This window comes from Ptychodera flava, assembly GCF_041260155.1.
Source record: "Ptychodera flava strain L36383 chromosome 3 unlocalized genomic scaffold, AS_Pfla_20210202 Scaffold_25__1_contigs__length_14229661_pilon, whole genome shotgun sequence".
NCBI classification, from domain to species: domain Eukaryota; kingdom Metazoa; phylum Hemichordata; class Enteropneusta; family Ptychoderidae; genus Ptychodera; species Ptychodera flava.
Genome location: NW_027248279.1, coordinates 7,537,482 through 7,550,249, shown reverse-complemented (window position 1 = coordinate 7,550,249; position 12,768 = coordinate 7,537,482).

Below are 12,768 nucleotides of genomic sequence, written 5' to 3'. Positions count from 1 at the left end.
TTAACGGAACGTTAGTTAACATGTTATCAATGTTTGTTGATGAAAAACAAAAAGATTGGGATAGATTTATAACATCAGTATTATTTACATATAGAGTGAGTCCCCAGGAATCAACTGGGTACTGTCATATTTTTACTCTTTGGCAGAGAAGCAGTGCTCCCTTTAGATGTTGAAATTCAGCCTGTAGAAGGTAGAACACGTAATATTGATACTCATTTGAAAGTAATGGCGGCAAAACGTAATATAGCATTTAAGATAGCTAAGAAAAATATTACTCAGTATCAGAAAGCAATGAAGAAAAGATATGATCGGAGAGCCACTGCAAAACAGAATTTCGAGGTTGGCGATCCAGTTTATCTATATAAACCATCAATTAAACCTGGAGTTAATCGGAAATTTGTACATAAATGGACCGGCCCATACATTGTCACAGAGAGAATAGGTCCAGTTAATTATAAGCTCCGATTTTACAATAGTGATAGGAACTACAAAAGGATTGTTCATTTTAACCGGCTTAAGAGAGCTCATTTACGGCCATCTGAATTCGATTCTAACACCTCTGAATCGAATAGTGAAAATGAATTAATCAATGATGAACATACAACTGTCAATGAAGATGAAACGGCTAATACCAGCCCTGATGTAGACCAAAATGTAGATCTCCAAAATTCCGAAAATTCTGATGATAAACGACCTGAGAGTTCATATCATACACTAACAGGAAATAATTCGAACTCAAAATCTTTTACTCCCAGGACGACTCTAACTAATCAGACTGATGAAACAAGCGAAGGTGAATCAGACGCAAATGAATATTACGAAGTAAAAAAAATTCTTAAAGGGCGCTATAGAAATGGAAAATTACAATTCTTGGTAAAGTGGAAAAACTTTGCTAGCAAACATAATACCTGGGAGGATGAAAATAATTTAAATGAACTAGCTAAAGAATATTTAAAGAAAAATCCAGTGCGGATAATTGGAAGACGTTCTCCTAAAAGCCTTACGTAATTTAATGATCAACCTACAATTTGTTGCATCGAGTTAACCAGCAATTCAACATTTAATGTTTTTAGCATCTAATGCATGTGTGAATGTGAAGAGTGTGAGGAAATAGGCCTTTAATGTAAGAAGTGTGTGTGAATGTTGACTTGAATGAGAATTGTTGATCAATTGATTCAAATTTAGCCTGATTCATACTCACTTAATTAAGTGATTACTTAATTGAGGTAACAATTAGTTTTTTCCTCTCTTTGATAAACTGTCGGAGATTATGACGTTCCCCCTTTCCCGTGAGAGCTTCGGTAGATTATGATGTTCCGCCCTTCCCATTCGGGTCCTTAATTTTCAAAGTCTAAGTAAATATATTTTGAAGAAACAGAAAGAATCCACAAAAGGTGCTCGAATGTAATCAATTGGGGCAAATCAATATTCCGTGTGTGGAATAAAGGGTAATAAGCTTGAAGATAATAAAGTTAGATTAGTACCTGAAAATAAAAGAGTTAGATTTAAAGGATACTGCAGTTAAGCCTAAGACTTTATCAAAGTCAGCAAAACCAAAGACAATACGTCTGTTTGTGAATGATGATATAAGAGATATTGAAATAGAGTAAGGAAAAATAATAAAAGATATTGAGATATTGAAATAGAGAAAGGAGAAATAATAAAAGATATTGAAATAGAGAAAGGAGAAATAGTAAACGATAGCGCTATCAAAGATGATAATATGTTGATGAAGGCCACTGTAGGCCGTAATAAGGATGAAGATTTACAAGGTGTAACATAGATACCTTTCATGAGGAGTATGAATCTTCTATGCATTATGGTACTCCCCCATAAGAAGAGAAGAGTGTTTTATTTGTGTGATTGTATTTTTGGAGGGTTTTAAAGGTATAGCTCACACTTTTATCATTCCGGAATTTTTATCAGACGTCGCATTTTTTAGTTTTGAACAGTTATTGAGTTACGGGTTGTTTTGAATTTATTGTATTTTGGTAATGGTGTATTTAAAGCTTTTGCGTGTATTTAGACACTTTATTGTATTTTACACTAGTATGAATTTTTAGTTAAGCATTTTATTATTTCATTTTATTGTATTTTTACATTCACTTTAAACTTTTAAGTATTTCATTATTTTCATTCATTTTCACAAAGAGATTTACAAATGAAAAAAAAAACTTGAAGTGGTTATTGAAAATCGGGACGATTTCTTTAAAGAAGGGGAGTGTTACGATTGTAATTTTTAAGTAAAAGTATTATAGGAAATATGTACAATTTTGTTGAACTCATAACGAACGTTCACGGAGATAAACAATGTCACACGGTACAACGTGGAGGGTCTTTTCTTTTGTTTACTGGAGTATTATTACTGGTAGTTCTTTTATTACCTCAAGTATCATTGCCAAGGTGTTAATTAACGAACAATGCCACTACCGGTCAGATGAATACGAACAAAAGATGTTTACTGACATTGACATTGATACTGGTACTCGAACGGACAATTAAGCTAAAACAATGAAGTATGACACCGATGTGGCTACATCGCGGTGGTCATCATTTAATTGACTCGGCATGAAACAATGGCTCATACATACATAATCAAATTCTGGCTCCACAAGTCTTGACCATGGAGCGGTAGTTACTATTATTTTTAGAAGTCGGCATTTGTCAGAAGAACATTATAAATATTAAAAAGCGTTAGTTGGGATGCCAACTCAGCAGAATAATTCTGAATATTTTAGAAACTTCCTTCCAATCAAGTACTTGGATTTTTATCTTTTACCCAATCAAGTGTCTTTAATACTTTTTAGCCAATGTACAGTTACTTCCTGTGATGTATTTTACATGTTCAGGTTACGCCTTGCAAAATTGTCTATTTAATGTGAAGTTTTCATGTGTATAGGTAGATTTTCAGATCTTCAGATTTGCAGAGTTTCCGATTTTCGGAGTATATCAGATTGGAGACTATTGGAGGAGACTTTTGGACTCTAGACTTTAGATTCAAGACTTTGTGGGGGAGGCTTAGACTTTTGTCGGTCTAGGCTTCCCCTGGCCTCGGCATGACTTTCTGATGTAAGAGCATGACTTTTGGTCGGCCAAGCTGACAGCGTTTGCAATAAACAACATCCACTTCAACTTGCGGCGTCACTGTGTAGTTGTATCCTAGTGGTACCTCTCAGCGAGTTAATTCCCTAGCTGAAGTCTTCAACCGTTCATTTCGCAAACTTGTGACGCAGTTGAAATTCAATACTGACCGCCAAATAATCTTAATGAGACGAGATCATTCTAGACATCCTCCAAGTATCCAACCATTCGCGTTAGAGTTCAGCTCGCTTAGAGTATCATAACATTCTTCGGCCTTCGTTTAGATCGACCCTAATCTCTCCCATTTAGAAAATAAATACACAAGCTACCTTGACAAAACTTCGTGTACCATCTAGGACCAAACGCTACAAATCTGTCTTGACGTCATCATCTCCTTACATGGTAATCGGCATACCGTATTTTTTAGCAAAGGAGACACAGAATACGTCGGAGTATTCAGTTTCAAAACGTATTACATTGTGTGATGTTGTCAAAAAAAGGTAATGTTACTGCAGTGGTATAAATTACAAAACACAAAAGTTCAGATAAGTTTATTTTGGACTGGCTTTACCCAACATTTCATATTGTTTCTTATGCCAGATTTGACCACGTGCTTGCTGGCGACCCCTTTACATGCAAATTTTGTGTCAAATGGTGTGTTCTCCTGGAAAAACAAACGTACGATTTCTATATGAAGGAGGCGAAATTTGCCCTCAAAACTCGAAACCACCCCTATATGGGGTGTACCTAGCTATTTTGAACGAGTTTCTCGAATCTGCAGCTCTATTTCGAAATGATGGTCTGGTTTTCTCAGCTCAAGGATAAGTGTTCACCATCGCTGTGGGCATTACTATTCTCAAATGGGGGTACAGTTTCCAGTCGTAATGTTTTTCATTGTGTCCGGGATATAAAACCTTTCCTTTTCACACTAATAATTTGATTAACACTAGTCCACATCTTGTCAGCGATTAAACATGTTTCAAGTTTAAATGTTAAATTCTGGTCTCGATCCCTCTTGTTCGATCAAACTGAAATTACCCCTCCCACTTTGGCTCGTCCAGTGGGTGTAGCAAGGGTCGTGCCATCGCCTAGGAAACGGAGGGTGCATTAATTGTTGCATTTCGATGCGCATTTTGATTATATTCAGAAGATTTTGTGGCAAAAACTCAGATAGAGAAGCATTAATATTCACATCTCACTTATTCAAGACTGGCTGAGAGCAGCACTTCCATTCAGTTAACATCATTACGCCATTTATTATGCCAAGAATGATGAAGCCAAGACATTTTGCCCTCCCTGGTCTCAGCCAGAAATGGCTATACCTTACAGAGTTTTTTCCCACGGAATGAAAACAAATGTACTTGGGCTGAGGCCCAAGTACAACAAACGAAAATACGCGACGATAGTGCATAACACAGTGCTGTGTAAAACAGAATTGTAAACAAAATAACTGACACTAAACAATCCATTCAGAACTGTACACATATGGCAGTGTTATATTAATCTGTCAAAACTGTGGATTGCTGCACTAAAAGTCAAACCATAGAACTGTTGCTATACAAAAATACTAAAGCAACACTGCTGTGCATTTATCTATGCGCATTCCTATGTCGTTTTCATGTTTTTGCGTGTTCTTTTTGGTTGAAAAATAAAAAAAAAAAATAATTGAGAAGAAAAAAACCCGCGTCACTGCATCATTTTCACAATATGTCTAGGATGAGAAACAAACTTTTTATTTTTCTAGGCCTTACCAGAGTTCACTCATACATTTATATTAGGTTCCTGCATATTAATCACTGATATGCTTACCCTTTTTCAAATACAGCCGATGGAGATTTTCAATAACATTAAAAATCGTCAATTGTACGAATAAATCGTTAATGTTCTTTGGTTAATCACTAATCACGCAGTTATTTCTATTGGTGACGTATCCGATATGTGTGCGAAAGTTGCGATGTTGGCTGTCGGTGATTGCGGTATTGCAATTGGTTAGATAGAGCCAAAAAATCCCATAGGAAAAAAGTCTTCTAGTCCGTTTTGCAGCTTGTACGATTACTTCGTTAAAAAGATGTTTTGTGATAATCACATTTTCATGCAAAGGAAAGTATCTACATGACTTGCCTGTATAACTTTAGTGGCAGCACGAACGACTAACTTGATCTAAATGTTTGCTACACTAATTGAATTGGAAATTGGTTTGGAAAGTTGTTTCTCATCTTGCTTTTACAACCATACTTTCTTTCTGAATTATAGCCGATACATACACACATAATAGTTTTCTTTCTCGGTAGGGTTCTCTGTGGAAACCAACAGCCGCTCATTACCCTGCCTTAGTTTCATCAGTACTTATGTTTCTAGTCTTGCTCAGTAGCTATACAGTTTAGTTCTAGTTGGGTAAAATTCAAGAGATAGTATACTATCTCTTTGAATTTTACCCAACTAGAACTAAACTGTATAGCTATTGTAGCAAGACTAGAAACAACTTCCCAAACCAATTCCAGTAGTTTGACAACATTGACTTCAACTTAGTCGTTCGTACTATCATAAAAACAGTCGAAACACGGTTAATTTGCTGCAGAAATCTGTAACAATTTACGCTAAAGGGAAAAAATAAATAGAAGAAAAGAAAATTGAGAACGAGACAATGTGATATCAAATCGATCTATCTATCTATTTATCTATTGACCAATTTATCGAATCGATCGATCGATCTATCGATTGATTGATCTATCTTTTTATCGAAATGATAGATGCTTCATTCTATCGATCGATAAGCCCATCAATTTATCTATCGATCTATTGATCGATCGATCGACCATCGATAGATAGATCTATCGATTGAGTGATCGATTTATCTTTCGATACATTGATCGACTTATCTATCTATCTATCTATCTATCTATCTATCTATCTATCTATCTATCTATCTATCTATCTATCTATCTATCTATCTATCTATCTATCTATCTATCTATCTATCTATCGATCGATCGATCGATCGATCTATCGATCTATCGATCTATCGATCTATCTATCTATCTATCTATCTATCTATCTATCTATCTATCTATCTATCTATCTATCTATCTATCTATCTATCTATCTATCTATCTATCTATCTATCTATCTATCTATCTATCTATCTATCTATCTATCTATCTATCTATCTGTACTAGTTTATTTCGGACTACATTCGTCCATATAAATTACACAAAGGAAATACAGATACTGTGATACAAAAATACAACTGGTGTTGGATATACTATCCATATATAAATTCATTCACTAACCATGAAAGATCGACTTTCTCCACAGGTTACGCAAGTCAGAACTGTAAAGCAGTACGTCATTCTTACAATTGTATTTTCACTGTAAGATATTCTTTTCATCAGACTATACATTTGCTTTCGTAAAAGAGCATCAAAACTATCAATCCTATTAGAAACAAACATAGAGCTTGCACTACTGGGTCTCTCATAGCCCAGAAAAATGCGAGCTGCATTATTGTAACAAACTTTCACTTTTTTTCAAGACACCAGCAGTATAATTAACCCACAGATTACCACCATATAATTGATAACAATATGCTTTGAAAAGATTATACTTTACAGTCACAGAACATAAAGAAATTTCTTCAAGAGCATATATGCAGATACATATAATGCTCTCTTTTGATGCTCAATATCTTCATTATCACTAAACTGATCCATCAACAAATACCGAAGATGCTTTTCTTTGCTACAAATATACTTTTCATACGATTAAGATAAACAGGTGGGGTGTATACAATCAGAGTACGTTTTGAAAATGCATTGTGTTTTCTTCGCATTAAAAGTAATGTCATGCAGGTCGCCATAGTGACTACATATGTCAACCAGTTTTTCAGTTCCCTTGACAGAAGGGTTGATCAAACAGATATCATCAGCATACATTAAGTGATTTATGAAAACACCACCTATGTTACATCCCACTTTTGAATTTACTAGTCTTGTACTCAGATGATCAACATAGACATTGAAGCTTCGGAGATAAAACTCCGCCCGTGCTTAACACCATTGACTACTGTAAAACTGTCAGATAGGCAATTGGCCCAACGAATAAAAATATTCTGAGTTCTGTACCAGATAACCTTACAAAAAGAATTGGTACATTTCTAGATATCAGCTTTTTAAACAGTGTCCAGTGATTAACTCGATCGAATGCTTTAGAAGCATCCATAAACGTAATAATAATATTGCTACCTCGTTTCCTATAATAGCTAATGATTTCTTTCAAAACAAATACACACATGTCAGTAGAATGAGAGGGCTTTAAAACCAAATGGTAGTGTGATGAATCAAGATAGCAATCAATCTTGCCCAAGTACTATCTATCTATCGAATATCTATCTATCTATAAATCGATCAATCTATCGCTCCCCATAAATCGCTTAATCAGATATTATCAGTTAATTTATACGTTATTGGTTGTTTTGATGCTGCATCGGTTAACTTTTCAACGTTATCAGTTGATTTAATCCGTTATTGGTTCATTGATACGTTATCGGTAAATTTGTTGATACGTTATCGGTTAGGAAAAATTACTACGTTATCGGTAAATTTTTACTACGTTATCGGTTAGAAAAATTTACTACGTTATCGGTTCGTTACTACGTTATCGGTTGATTTACTACGTTATCGGTTAATTTTTACTACGTTATCGGGTTTGATACGTTATCGGTTAGTTACTACGTTATCGGTTGTAACACGCCCCAGGTTTATGTTATTTCATGGGACGCTAAGACAGTGACTATGTCCAAACGAAGTGAGGTCAGAGGGTTGTCAGGTAATTTCATGTTTCCCTTGGACGCGTTTCTTAGGATCCAGAAAAGGATTTGTCTGTGTTTTCCGTGTTATATTATGAGACATATTGCCAACGAAGACATACTACGCGTATGCAGACTGACGGGTTTCCTTAGTCACCTTTGACCCTGATTTAGAAATCATGTGTATCATTTCTGTAACAAGCTGTATTTTGGCATCAAAGCTGTCACTTGTTCCACCTCACCACCATTCAACTACAATACTTAGAATTGCAAAGACGCATCCTCTGTGACATCGAAAGTTCGATAACGTTGCGGATCATTGAATTATTGTAATAAATTTGCTGACAACATAATAACTTCGTTCTATTGAGAAATCATACTTGAAAGACTTCGATTTAATATATCGAATATATATTATTATCGAATTATAATATTCATAATAATATTATATATCGAATATATATAATATATATTATAGATTTATAATGTATATTAACTCTTTGCAGTCACATGCACACACGTGCACTGCCATATATAGCAATATGCTTTTCCAGAAATTGTCAAACTCGAAGCATCAAAATGTATAGAAGTCTCTTTGTTTTCATGTATTGCGTGATGAAACAAACAATTGAAATGATTACAGTGAATAAATAAGGTTTTACGAACTTTTCATCTTATCACATGCACAAGCCCAGTTTGTCGTCTCCGAACAAAAAATACGGGATTTATTCTCTGGTCGTTCTACGTCACGACAACCCGCGTCTATGTCATCAATTTTGGTGCGTCGGACCTTTTTTTTGTCGATCTTCGGTGTGCTCGTAAATATGTAAACAAACAAAATGGTGGCCGATGTTTCTCCCACGATCAAAAGTCATGTAATGAAATCGATATTTTCACAGACTACGACATTACTAATCCGAACAATGAAAACACAAGAGTGTACCGCCTGTATATTCCGAAGGAATTACATGAATAATTTGCGGAAACAACGAACTCGAAGCTGGTCGCGTATACCGTGGGTTCCGTACGCATTGCAAACAGGGTCAGGCGCGACGTTTACAGTGTTCGCGCCGTCGAGATTCAGTCGATATTTGTTCCCGAAAAATAGCGTATCTTCGTCTGTGATAAATTTCTAGGACTATGCTATCTTTGAAATAGAGTATAACTTTGCGGAAGGTAGCCTACATGTAGACCGAGAGCTGTCATTTGCTCCACACACGAACGAACGTGAGCGCAAATGCACACGACGGACGACTGGAAATGATTGACAACTTGTGCACGGCGTACTGATATTTATTCCTAAAGTAGTTCAAAAGTTTAAACGCGGAATCGTCATGGAAAACTTATTTTATTTTGCAAAAAATAACGAATTATTGGCTTGTGCATGTGATAAGTATATTATTCCCTAATATTTTCTTCATTCACTCGGAAAATACTCGTGACGTAATGACCGTGTCACCACTCGTCTACGACTCGTGGTGACACGGTCATTACGTCACTCGTATTTCCTTCGCTGAACGAAGAAAAATATTAGGGAATAATATCTAATTGTCTTGCTAATTAATCGACAGCAGACAAAAACGGGTAGGAGATTTTAGACGGAGATTTTGAAGCTGTCGATGTTTCGTCCATTGATGCAGTGGACACAGATGAAATCCACTCCGTGGAATTCAAATGCCTTGAGTGTCTCCAAAGGGACATAAAGCACAGAAGAAATGAATGATCCAAGTTTCAGTTCAGCAAGTATCAGTGTCTGGCTCAGGTGGTCAAGTCTGACTATCATATCTCTCAAATAACTTATCTCCATAGTAACGATGTCTTTTTAATCTCCGCGTTTGCTTGGTGGAATGACCAATTAGCAGACACGCTTCAAAACATCTGAGACACAATATCAAGACTTTCCAACGAGAGAATATGAAAATGCAGGCAGTTGTCGCGAAAGATTTGTTTTCAATATTTACGTGTATGTATGTATGTATGTATGTATGTATGTATGTATGTATGTATGTATGTATGTATGTATGTATGTATGTATGTATGTATGTATGTATGTATGTATGTATGTATGTATGTATGTATGTATGTATGTATGTATGTATGTATGTATGTATGTATGTATGTATGTATGTATGTGTGTGTGTGCGTGCGTGCGGTAATGTGTGTGTGTGTGCGAATGTGCATGTGTGTGTGTATGTATGTGTATATACACAGGTACGGATGATGCGTAAGCGTGATACTTTAAACAATACAATCGTAGTACTATGGAAGTACAATCACGCACAAAGGTAAATTAGGTAATCATTATAACGGAGTTAATAACCGAGTTGTTATTAAGTACATGGAGAAGACTAAAATTATAACACATAGTTCGCTCTTTCTCCGCGATTGCTACTTTTCAAGTGACGTTTACGATGAGAGATTCACTAAGCTGTTTAAAGTTGCAAAATAACAAGCTATTGGCGTTAATATGAAATAAGACATTGTAAATTATCGTTGCATTCTTACTCAATCTTCATTTGAAGTGGGAGTGGTCAACCGACTTTAAAAAATATTTGTTTTTTTGAAAATTAAAAGTTTTTTTTTATTGCAGTTATCAAAATTATTTTAATACATATCTTAATGAATCTGAGAAAAAAAATACATTACAGAAGCCAATAAAATATTGAACATTCATCATACATTATTATTCATGTGTCATATCTGTTGTGCATCGATCTCGGTGGATATTAGAACTGTAAATTCCCACTTTATGTGCAAACGTTTTCTCTTTGCTAACGGCAATGCGAAACTCAGTTTTTTTTTGTACAGAGTTAACAAATGTTTTGTATGCTATAAGCTGAGTAGTGCCTTTTTACAACGACAGATATAAATGTACCTTTTACCAATAAGCAGTAGGAAATTTACAATAATAGAAAGTTTGGGATCACCTGGAATGATCTGCAATTTTTTTGGTCTTACTCTCAATTTTAATGTTTGTTCCAATTACATAAAAACGATTCCAAAAATAACAGCACATGTTGACAATCATGTAAAATATGGAGTTAAGTTTCTTCGTTGTTTTTGCAGAAAGAACATAGAGCTGCAAATTGAAAGTTACTAGTATTTGAATTTTGACGTAACAATTTTGACAATCCTATGTACGATTGTACATATCGAGAGAAATACTTATAAGCCTAGATCTCCGATTGACTGATAAGAAAAAAACTACAGGTATATCTGTGCATTTCATAAAGGATGAGTGGAAAATGAAGGGCAGAACTGAATTAGGAGCAGTAAACTTGCAAGCAGAATACGTAAGGGAGTCTACACCATTGAAAATAGGCAAAAGTAGTCGATGAAAGACTGAGAACATATCATGATGATATATATCGGAAGATCAGAAATGACAACCGTCGTGACACAAGCAACAATGGTTTCAATGTTGAAGTAAACGTAACGATGGAAAAATCAAAGGGAGAAGTGACTAAAAAGTATACATTGCACATAAATTGTGTGTTGATGTTGTAATAATAATAATAAGAAAATGAATGAAAAATGCGTTATAATACATGCTTACCTTATTATTGTATTCACCGCTTTCTTTTTAATATATAAGAATAACTACGGATTGATATTTGTGTAATGATTGGGCTATGGAGGTAAATCTTTCTAAATCAAAAATCATTGTATTTCGTAACGGAGGTTATTTAAGAAACTATGAGAAGTGGTTTTTCGCGGGGAAGAAAGTGGACACTGTCACATATTACAATTATCTTGGTATTCTGATTTCATCCAGACTGTCCTGGTCACCAGCAAAACGAAACTTAGCCACACGGGGCTTAAAAAGTCTTTTTTCAATTCAAACTGTTATCCGAAAGCTCGGGGGAATTCCTGTTGTAGATGCTTTTAAATTGTTTGATTCAGTTATTGTACCTGCTATTTGTTATGGCAGTGAAATCTGGGGTTTTGTTTATTCTGAAAGTATAGAGCAAGTTCAAGTAAAATTTTGTAGATATTTAACAGGTGTCAGTAGCCGTGCCAATAATGAAGCGGTACTTGGTGAGTGTGGAAGATTGCCTTTATGTTGTATTTATTTTAAACGTTGTATTGCATTTTGGTTAAAATTACTTTGCATGGACAACAGTAGATACTCAAAGGCATGTTATAACATGCTAAAGAGCTTAGACGATGCAGGCCGAGAAACTTGGGCAACTCAGATCAGACATTTACTTTTTAGATATGGTTTTGGTATCGCCTGGATTGAGCAACAAATTGGCAATCCAGAATACTTTTTAAATATATTCACACTTAGAATTAAAGATTGTTACCGACAGGAATGGCATCAACAAATCACAGAGTCATCTAGATTAACATTGTATTGTGAATTTAAATCGCTACTAGAACCGGAAAGATATTTAAATATTTTAAGCCAGAAGTACAAATTTGTGTTATCAAATTTTCGCTGTTCTTGCCATAAACTTATGTCGAGATCGGGCGTCATTTAAAGCTTCCACATCAGGAAAGAATATGTGTTTATTGTAAAAATGCAAAAGATATAAGAGTTATTGAGACAGAGTTTCATTTTGTATTTATTTGTCCATTGTATGCAGACATTAGAGATGAATATATACCAATGTCACTAGAATAAATCCATCACAGGACAAGCTGATTAGAATTTTATCTTCCCCAAATCCACAAGTTATTTGTCAATTTTCTAAGTATTTGTGGAATGCATTTAAACGTCGTGATGAAATAGTTTCAGATTTGACAATTTAGCAGATATCTGTTATGACTCATTGAATATACTGAATTGTTGTTGTATCTTTATTTGTCTACTGGATTATAACCATTCTTCCTTTTCCTCTCTCTGTCTGATTTTGTATATTTATACATTTTTTTTTTGT